A 9,577-nucleotide genomic window follows, 5' to 3' on the forward strand; every position below is an offset into this window, starting at 1 on the left:
TAATCAACACACACTCTAACCTTCCCATTCTTTTTGACGACTGGCACAATGTTAGCCAGCCATTCAGGATACTGGGATACAACCAAGAATCCCGCGTCCAATTGTTTTTCTACTTCCTCCTTAATCTTTAAGGACCATTCGGGCTTGATTCGTCGAAGCTTTTGCTTAATGGGTCGAAACCCCTCTTTTAAGGGCAACTTGTGTTCGACAATGTTGGAGTCCAAACCAGGCATATCATGGTACGACCATGCAAATACGTCTTTGTATTCCCTCAGTAATTGAATCAATTGTGTTTTTATTCCATCACTGATACGGGTCCCTATGTTGACTTCTTTCAATTCTTGATCCTGCCCCAAATTCACGGTCTCCAATTCTTCTTGATTCGGTTGGAGTAGACGAGCTTCTTGGTCTAGCAGTCTTTGCAGATCCGGAGAGATGGTCTCCTCATCACTGTCCAACTCAACCCATTCACCCTCGGCTTTCGGATCCCGGTCAGAGCGAGCAATCACAGACATAATTATTTATTGGTTCTGTTTAGGTTTAGAGTTTATTAATATTAATGAGAGAGAGAGAATAGAACAAAATGAGAGAATAATGCGTGAAAAATGCCTCTTTATTGATATATGAGTGTAAAACTGTACAAAACCCTTTATTTACATGAAAAGGTCCTCATGATCTCGGGTACTGATCATGAGTCCCTAAAAGAAAAAATGTGAAGGGGCCCTATCATGGCTTGCCCTTCTCTCTACTCCTGCTGCGGTAGAGGATTCTTGCTCACGTCGGGCGCCGTCGAATCGAAAGTGACCCACCCAGCATCGATAAGGTCTTGGACCTTATACTTGAGAGCTCTGCAGTTCTCCGTTGAATGTCCCGGTGCCCCCGAATGGTATAGACATTTGTCTTGTGGATTGTACCAATCGGGGTAAGGTGGATTCACTTTCTTTGGTGGAATGTAAGCTATAAGACGCGCCTCCACTAGCTTCGGCAGGAGATCGCTATAAGTGGTCGGAAGTTTGTCAAACTTCTTCACAGAGTTGTATTGCGATTTGCCTGACTTCGAAGTGGAAGAAGATGGAGAAATGGTTACAGCGTTGACTCCTCCTTCTTTCTTCTTCCCGAAGGCCTTCTTAGCTTCATATGGTTGGGAAGGCTTAGCCAGCTTCCCACTTTTAAGTCCTTGTTCCACCCTTTCTCCAATGGTGATGATGTCCGAGAAGAGTGTCGTTGTGTTCCCTATCATTTTATCGTAATAGGGACCAGTCAACGAGTTGATGAATAAGGACACCGTCTCCTTATCCGACAGCGGGGGCTCTATCTGTGCCGCCAACTCCCTCCAACGTTGGGCGTACGCCTTGAAGGATTCATCATTCTTTTTACTCAAGGCTTGAATATCTGACCTATCGGGTGTTAGGTCGATGTTGTATTTATAGCGCTTGAGAAAGGCGTCGGCCAACTGCCTCCATGTATGTACTAGATTTCCATCTAGTTGCATATACCAGTTGAGTGCAGTTTCAGCTAAGCTCTCTTGAAAGCAGTGGATCAAGAGCTTTTCATTTGTGGCATATGCAGCCATCTTGCGACAGTACATGGTGAGATGACTTTTGGGGCAAGTCGATCCCACATACTTTGGGAAATCCGGCACTTTAAATTTAGGAGGGAATTGAATGTCCCTCACTAAGCACATGTCGGCGGCATCTTTGATGTCAAAATCATGCCCCTCCATAGCCCTTAGCCGATCTTCGAGGGCGTGGAATTGTTCCTTTGATACTTCGGGCTCTTTAACCATAATTCCATCCCCAAGGTGTACGGCGTGTGGAGGATCTTTTTCATGCTCTTCCTCCTCTCCCTCATGATGGGACCCATGATCACTGTGATGAGATTCATGGACGTTGTGATGACGCATGAGTTCCATCATTTGCGCCATTTGGTCTTTAAGTTGTGAAAGCTCGGTTGTGAGCTTTTTGTTTTGCTCCTCCAATGCTTCCATTTTCTTGATCTTCTTTGCGCGTGTGAGGACAGAGAGATGACCAGCCACTTTCTAAAAATGAATATTTAATCTAATTAATTTATGGAATGAATACGCTCTTGACATGAGCTTGATAACCCTCCATTTTTAAGGCGCTGCCTTTTTAAAATAGAGTGTTACCACCCTCCTTGACTTATGATCTCTCCTCAACGGAGAATCTCGATAATTATGGGTCACTTTTACTCATGTCAAGAGGTATTGGTGAACCTAAAATGCATGGTTTATGAGGATGCATGATATCTTTATTGGTAATGATGCACATGCTCCTCATTTTTATTATATTTTTACACATGGTCTTTCCTCTCATGTCATGGTTTTTTCATGCATGGGGATTATTCTTCAGACCTTATCACGAGGTTATTTATTAATGCACAAACAATTACACATAACGAATGCACAAACAATTCACTCATCCACGAACAGTCACGAGCGAATCACGAGGTAGGGGTATCCTGCAGAAAAGTGCATATTCAAGGTGGATCTAACTGTTCTCACCGGTCTGAGGCCCCCAAGGTGCCCCCATTATAGGGACCCAATTCCTCTCGTCGTAGGTCGATGGAAAGTTCCAACGCACCGTCGGACTCAAGTTCATGGTTATCACCTTGAGTGATGTTTTCCGACAACGGTCTACGGGCACCTATAGACCCATTCGACAACCGGCCGTACTAACATCCACTCCCTATGGTTAATCACTCATGCCCCCGGGTATAGAGGGAACTGTTGTGTGCAAAGGTTTGTGTGCAGTTTTTATTTCAAACAATTGCGTAAATTTAAAAATACAACAGTTATTAAAGCCAAATAGATAAACATGTTATCATACAAGTGAGGGGTAATAAAGTAATTTTAACTATTATTTGTTAAAAACAATCTGTCACTAAATGGGACTGACTCTCGAAGCTTCCCCAGTGAAGTCGCCATCTGTCGCCACCGGCCCAAACGGGCCTCGGCGGTCGCGAAGACGGTCGAGCTCGCTTTTATTTTAGTTTTGAAAATGTATTGGATTATTAGAACGACTTGTTCTCAAACTGAGACCTTGTCGATCCTATCCAATTTATTTATTAAAACGTCTCACCAATCCATATTAATCCCAAGCGGGACCCTCCATGGATTAGTGGTTTTCGTAAAAGGAGGGTTCGTGGAGTCGCCACCAATGTTTTACTCAAAACATTGGAAAAAGGGATAAGGCAATTGATTTTATAAATCAACTTTGGCCATTACAACCAGAGTTGGGTAAGGGAGTCGGTTACGTGTGGGGAAGGTGTTAGCACCCCACAGCGCCCCTTTCGGGTTCCCTATGACAGATTATTTTCTAAAATAACAACGTAAAATTACTAAATTACCCCTATTTATTATAAGCGATTATAAATTAACTATCTACATGATGACAATTAAATATGCACACAGAAAGCAGTAAAAGGAAGGATTTTAAGAAGAAACCTCTTGAAGCGTGCTTTTATATCGAGTAAAACTGGGAAGCTTTTTGGCGTTCCCTCGCTCTACAAGTTCGCTCGCTCCTTCCTAAAACTTTTAACTATAGAAATCCGGAGGATTTCCCTTCGACTAGGTTCGATCCTCAAGCAAAATGGCTCGGGGCTCAGGAACTTTGTCGGATCAACTCTCCGAGTGATTTCTAGGGCAGAACACTGCTCAAAAACCCCAGAATACTCAAGGAGAGGGTTGAAACTATGTCCAAAAGTGTGGAATGACGTCCAATTGACGTCATATTTATAGGGAATAGGCGCAATACGGCCTACAGGAGCAGTACGGCCGTATTGAAATTTTTGAACTTCAATACGGTCGTATTGAGTTCAATACGGCCGTATTGAAATTCAGAAATTTCAATGCGCCCGTATTGAGTTCACTGCGGGTGTATTGAAGTGTCAATACGGGCGTATTGACTTCAGTACGGCCGTATTGAAGTTTCAGAAACTTCAATACGCCGTATTGAGTTCACTGCGGCCGTATTGAAGCTTCAATACGGCCGTATTAGGTTCAGTACGGCCGTATTGGGCTTCATTCCCTCCACTTCCTTATTTTGAGCTATTCTAAGACCTCTAGACCTACAGAGAACCCTCCTAGGGCCTTCGAGGAGTCCTTCTGGCTGATTATCCTTCAGTCTTCGAGAGTCTTCAAGCTTTATTTCTGACCCGGACAATTTTAGGGGTCTACAAAAGAGAAGTACAACTTGTTGCTCTTGAGGAAGAGATAAACAAAATTAAGCAACAAGAAGCAAAACTTTTGGAAAAACTTAAAAAGAAAAAGAGTCAAAAAAGTTCCAATGGCTCCACAAGCCAAGAGGATGTGGGTAGTTTGAATGTAGATGAATATTACCAACCCATGCCTAGAAGAGTCATTAAGGAACCAAAGGTTAGGGAATTAAGAGTTGATCTTCCTTCCTTTCATGGAAAAGAGGATGTAGATGCCTACTTGGACTAGAAAATGAAAGTGGAGCAAATCTTCACTTGTCATCAAGTAGGTGAGGAAAGAAAAGTTCCCTTAGCCACCTTAGCTTTCCAAGGACAAGCTATGTATTGGTGGACAGCCTTGGTAAGAGAAAGGTGACTTCATAATGATCCTCCTACCTATTGGAATGTTTTGAGGAGTGCTATGAGAAGAAGGCACATACCTTCTTATTATAGTAGGGAGCTTATGGATAAGCTCCAAAGACTCCAACAAAAGAACTTAAGTGTGGAGGAGTATAGGCAAAAGATGGAGTTGTATCTAATGAGGGCTGGAATAAGGGAAGAAGAAAGATTGACCATTGCTCGTTTCTTAAGTGATCTCAACTTTGATATAAGAGATAGAGTTGAGTTACTCCCTTATAGGGACCTTGATGATTTGGTCCAACTTTGTATAAGGGTTGAGCAACAAATTCTTAAAAAATCCTTTAAAAATACCAACTCTAAATCTTATAACAAGGAAGAGTACAAGAGGGAGGGAAGTTCATTTAAGAGTTATGCTAAAGAAAACCCCTCTAAAACTCAAGAAATGGACAAAGATGTAGAAACGAAAAAGGTCACCTCACACACTAGTTCAAAGACGAGTGAGATCAAATGTTTTAAGTGTCTAGGGAGAGGCCATATTTCCTCTCAGTGCCCCACCAAAAAGACTATGATCTTAAGGGGTAAAGACATTTATAGTGAAGACTCCTCATCAGCTTCCTCTTCTAGTGAGAGTGAAGAAACTAGTGACCTTGAGACAGAAAAGCTTTATCTTGTTGATGGTGATCTTCTTATGGTCAAAAGGCTTCTTGGAAGCCAACCTTGTCCCACTTCATTATCACAAAGAGAGAACATCTTTCACACAAGATGTTTAGTTTCTAAAAGACCTTGTTCTCTCATTGTTGATAGTGGATCATGTTCTAATTATTGTAGTACAAGGTTGGTTAACAAGTTAGCTCTTACCACCATTCCCCATCCTCAACCTTATAAGCTTCATTGGGTCAATGAAGGTGAGGAATTGGAGGTAAATCAACAAGTGAAGGTCAAGTTTGCTATAGGGGATTATAAAGATAAAGTTTTATGTGATGTGATCCCTATGGAAGCTTGTCATATTTTGCTTGGTAGGCCATGGCAATTTGATAAACATACTATACATGATGGCCTTACTAACAAAATATCCTTCACTCATAAAGACAAAGAAATTGTTTTTAATCCTCTCACACCACCCCAAGTGTCTGAGGATCAAAAACAAATGAAAAGAAAAAGAAAGAAAGAAAGAAAAGAAAATAAATTATTAGGGAAGAGTGTGGAAGAAGGGGTCTCCACTAAAGAATTTGTGACCAAGGAGAGTTATTTTATCACCAAACAAGCATTGAAAAGAACTTTCTTTATTCATAAAAGTCTTAACTCTTATCCTAATGCTGCCACTAATCTTGAAGTTGAGAATAAAGAACAACACAATTTTCAAACAAAGGATTTTCAACTTCAAGATATAGTGAAGAAGGAGTGGACTATTTCTAGTTTTACTTCTTATACTACTTCCTTGGAGGTGCACAAGGAAGAAAGTATTTCTGTGGTCTTAATAAAGCACCCAATTTTTGGGTTATATTGTTTGATGGATACAAATTGTAATGTTCTATATTCTCTGTTTGATCCTATGGGAAGTTCTTACATCTTTGAACTTAATTTGTTTCCTCCCCTACAAGACAAACATAGTTTATACAATCATGAATATCTAACAAACAATCAAATCCAAAGTTGTCTAGGGAGTTTCCTAGTGGTCTTTTCTTTATATTTTAGGAAATTCCTAGGTTACCATTTAGGGTACTTTAGGCAAGATGTTTTAGTTTCTAAAAATCATTCTCTCAATGGTATTAGTCTTAGTGTTATTACATTTTTAGGTTTTCATTCTAGGTCATGCTTAGAAGAGGATCCTATCTTTACATTTAGGGAATTTAATTTCAAATAGTTTAGCTTTCTTTGATAGGCTAGATAGAAGGATTCCTCTTAGGATCCACATTCCCTTCTCTTCCTAGGAACATTTCACCTCTTATACATGGTATGTTGTGCATGTAGGTGATGAATCTTCTACCATGGATCATCGTGATTTGAGGACAAATCCTTTTCAAGAGGGAGGGGATGATGGAATCATGCCTAGGAAGGCAAGGGGTGACACATTGAAGGAGCCAAGAGGAGTGGCCTAGACATGAAGGTTTGGGCCAGTCAAGGCCCAATGGGCCCGATGGGCTTTGCAGGCCCAAGTTGAGCTTCTCATGGGCCATACCTTGTTTTTAGCTATGTTTCATATTGTATATATATATCATGTTAGTATAGGTTTCCTATATTTTGGGTCTTGTATTTTGGACCATCTAAAATAGCATTTTAGGCTTTAGGCTTATTGGGCCTAGTTTTGGGCTTCATGGGCCTTTAGGCTTTTGATACCCAATATTGGGCTCATTTTCATTCTTATAATTTTCCTTTCCATTGTATTTTTTTGGCCATTGTATTTAGGCCATTAGAATAGGAAAATACAAGGATTACTTAAGTGGATGGATTAGGTTAAATTAGGTTTAATTTGGAAGTCATTTAAGTTGCATTTGAGTCACATGTTTTCCACCACTAGTGGTTGAACATGTGCTGGCTTAAATCAACCCTAAATGCTATCTAAATTAAATCTAAATGAATGGGAACACCTAAACTCATGGCCAAGCACATGTGCACCTAAATTTGAATTCAAATTTCAAATTTGAATTCAAACTTTAGGTGCCAATTTGTGTAGCCTTGTTTAGGTGCCAATGCTACTCAAATCCCTGGCAACTTAAGTGAATGCCTCCCATTGTAAATTCACTTTTTGATAGAATAGAATTTCTGAATTTCTTCAGCCAAATTCTTTCAAAGAGTCACCGAGAGAGTGCCTTCAAACCTTAGGAAATCCACTTAGCTTTTCCTACCTTTGAAGTGAGCAATCTTTTGAGCCTTAAGCTAGGATGATTCCATCCCTAGTCTAGGCTTCCATATTCCGTAATCATCTTCCATTCCAACTTCATCTCAATCGGTTCCAATCTTTAAGAAGGAGATCCTACGTGTGGTGAAAGCAAGGAGGAGATAATCATTCACTTCTTCTAGTTTCCACCATCACTTGATCGATTTGATAACCTTGATCATGAGATTTCTAGCATTAAGGCTCAACTTGGAATGCAATAGGATTCAGAGTGATGCGTTTAGGAGTTTTAGAAGTTCTAGTTTTAGTTTTAAAATTTTTGTTCTAAATTTCAATTGGGTTGTAATGATTTTAATTTCTGAACATTTGAATTTGGTTTTATCTTGGTTTGAACAATTTTAATTCTGGTGTAATATGAATTTAATTGTGTTGTTATATTGTGTTTGGTTACTCTTATTTGAATTTTGATGTTGCAATATTGGGTTATTTGGTGCATTGGTATGCATTTTTTGATTGAATTAACGCACATTTGCTGGTGCATTAAAAATTACACATGAAAATGTGGCTGATGTATTGTGTATTGAAATACAATTGTGTTAATTTGGTATCAAATTCTCTTATACAAGTTCTGGTATTTTTTTTTGGATTGATTGGAACAATGCCTATGGTGATAATGCTTGACTGATTTCTTGGTATTAAGTTATTCTTGTGGCATTGATTTTGAGCAAATGACTCTTGTGCATATATTTATACATATGCAATCTGCAAAAATTGATTCTCCATATCTAGACATATATATCTGTACCTGTTTGTTTTTGATGTTGTCCAAAGGGGAGAAAGGTTTGAGTTTGTTTTGCAGGTGTCTAAATATGAACAAGGAATATGCTACTCATATCTAACAATGTGAAAAGCTGGTTGGAAAAACATAATGGTTTTTCATCATCAAAAAAGGGGAGATTGTTGAGATTCATTTAGTAGGGAATCAACTAAGCTTTGAAGTATGAGAGAGCATGAGAGTTTTGATGATAACAAAGGGTGGATTCTGAGAGTTGAAGCTGACCAAGGACACAAACTAAGTCAAGAAGAAGATATGAATATCATAATGTGTTATAGGAGTAGTTTATAAGTTCTTATGAGTTGTATTGATTTGATTAAGTTATTTTGCACATTTATGCTTTGTGCATGAGTTAATTTTAATCTAAATTGACTAAGAGTGAGTAAGATGATTATTTAAAATACTTGGAAATATTTTGGAAGTATAAAATTGAGTTTTTGAATGGTAACTCAAAATAATCGATTATCATTAAGTGTAATTGATTATTCCAGCAACTGGTGAAAAGAGCCTTGCTGTAATAATCAATTATTTGTGAAATAATCGATTATTCTAGGAAGTACTCTCTGGAATAATAGATTATCTTGCAAAATAATCGATTATTTTGTTCTTGAGTGGTTTCCATAAATCATGAAGAACAAAATAATCGATTATCCTTAAAATAATCGATTATCTGGTTTTGAAATTTTTATAAATAGCTTTCACACTTTGAAACTTTAGAACAAAGAATAAATTGAGAATCAACGAGAGAAAAACTATATTGTGAAGTCTTTGTGACCTTCTTGGAGTGTTTTCTTTGAGAAACCAAGAATAAAAACATTTTGTGAAATGCTTTGAAAAAGATCATCATCATCACTACATTATTGGAGAGGAAGATTAAGATTTGCTTTTGGAATTCACAGTCTGATTTGTTCAGCTTCTAGGTGAATTCGTTCCTTTAATTCCTTGTGTAAAGTGTAAGGGAAATCTTGAGTAGGTGTCTCAAGTGGTAAGGAATTCTTGTAGTGGATTTCTACAAGAAGTGCTTTCTTGGAGGCAAGAAAGTGGTTATCTTGAATGTAGGAGTATATGCATGTGTGGTATGCTTGTAAAACTTCTTCATTGAGATAGTGGAACATATCTTGATCAGGTTATGATTGAGGACTGGATGTAGGTCACATGCGGAGTGGCTGAACCAGGATAAAATACTTGTGCATTCTTCTCTCTCATTCTTATCTTTTACATTGAGCAAAATCTTGATTGAGTGTTAAAGTGGATGATCTTGATTAATATGTTTGTATGCATAACATTGTTTTAAACTGAATTAAAGTATTGGATATTAGTTGTTCTTAACATTG

This window comes from Cajanus cajan, chromosome 6 (assembly GCF_000230855.2).
Source record: "Cajanus cajan strain Asha chromosome 6, NIPB_CcT2T_4, whole genome shotgun sequence".
NCBI classification, from domain to species: Eukaryota; Viridiplantae; Streptophyta; class Magnoliopsida; order Fabales; family Fabaceae; genus Cajanus; species Cajanus cajan.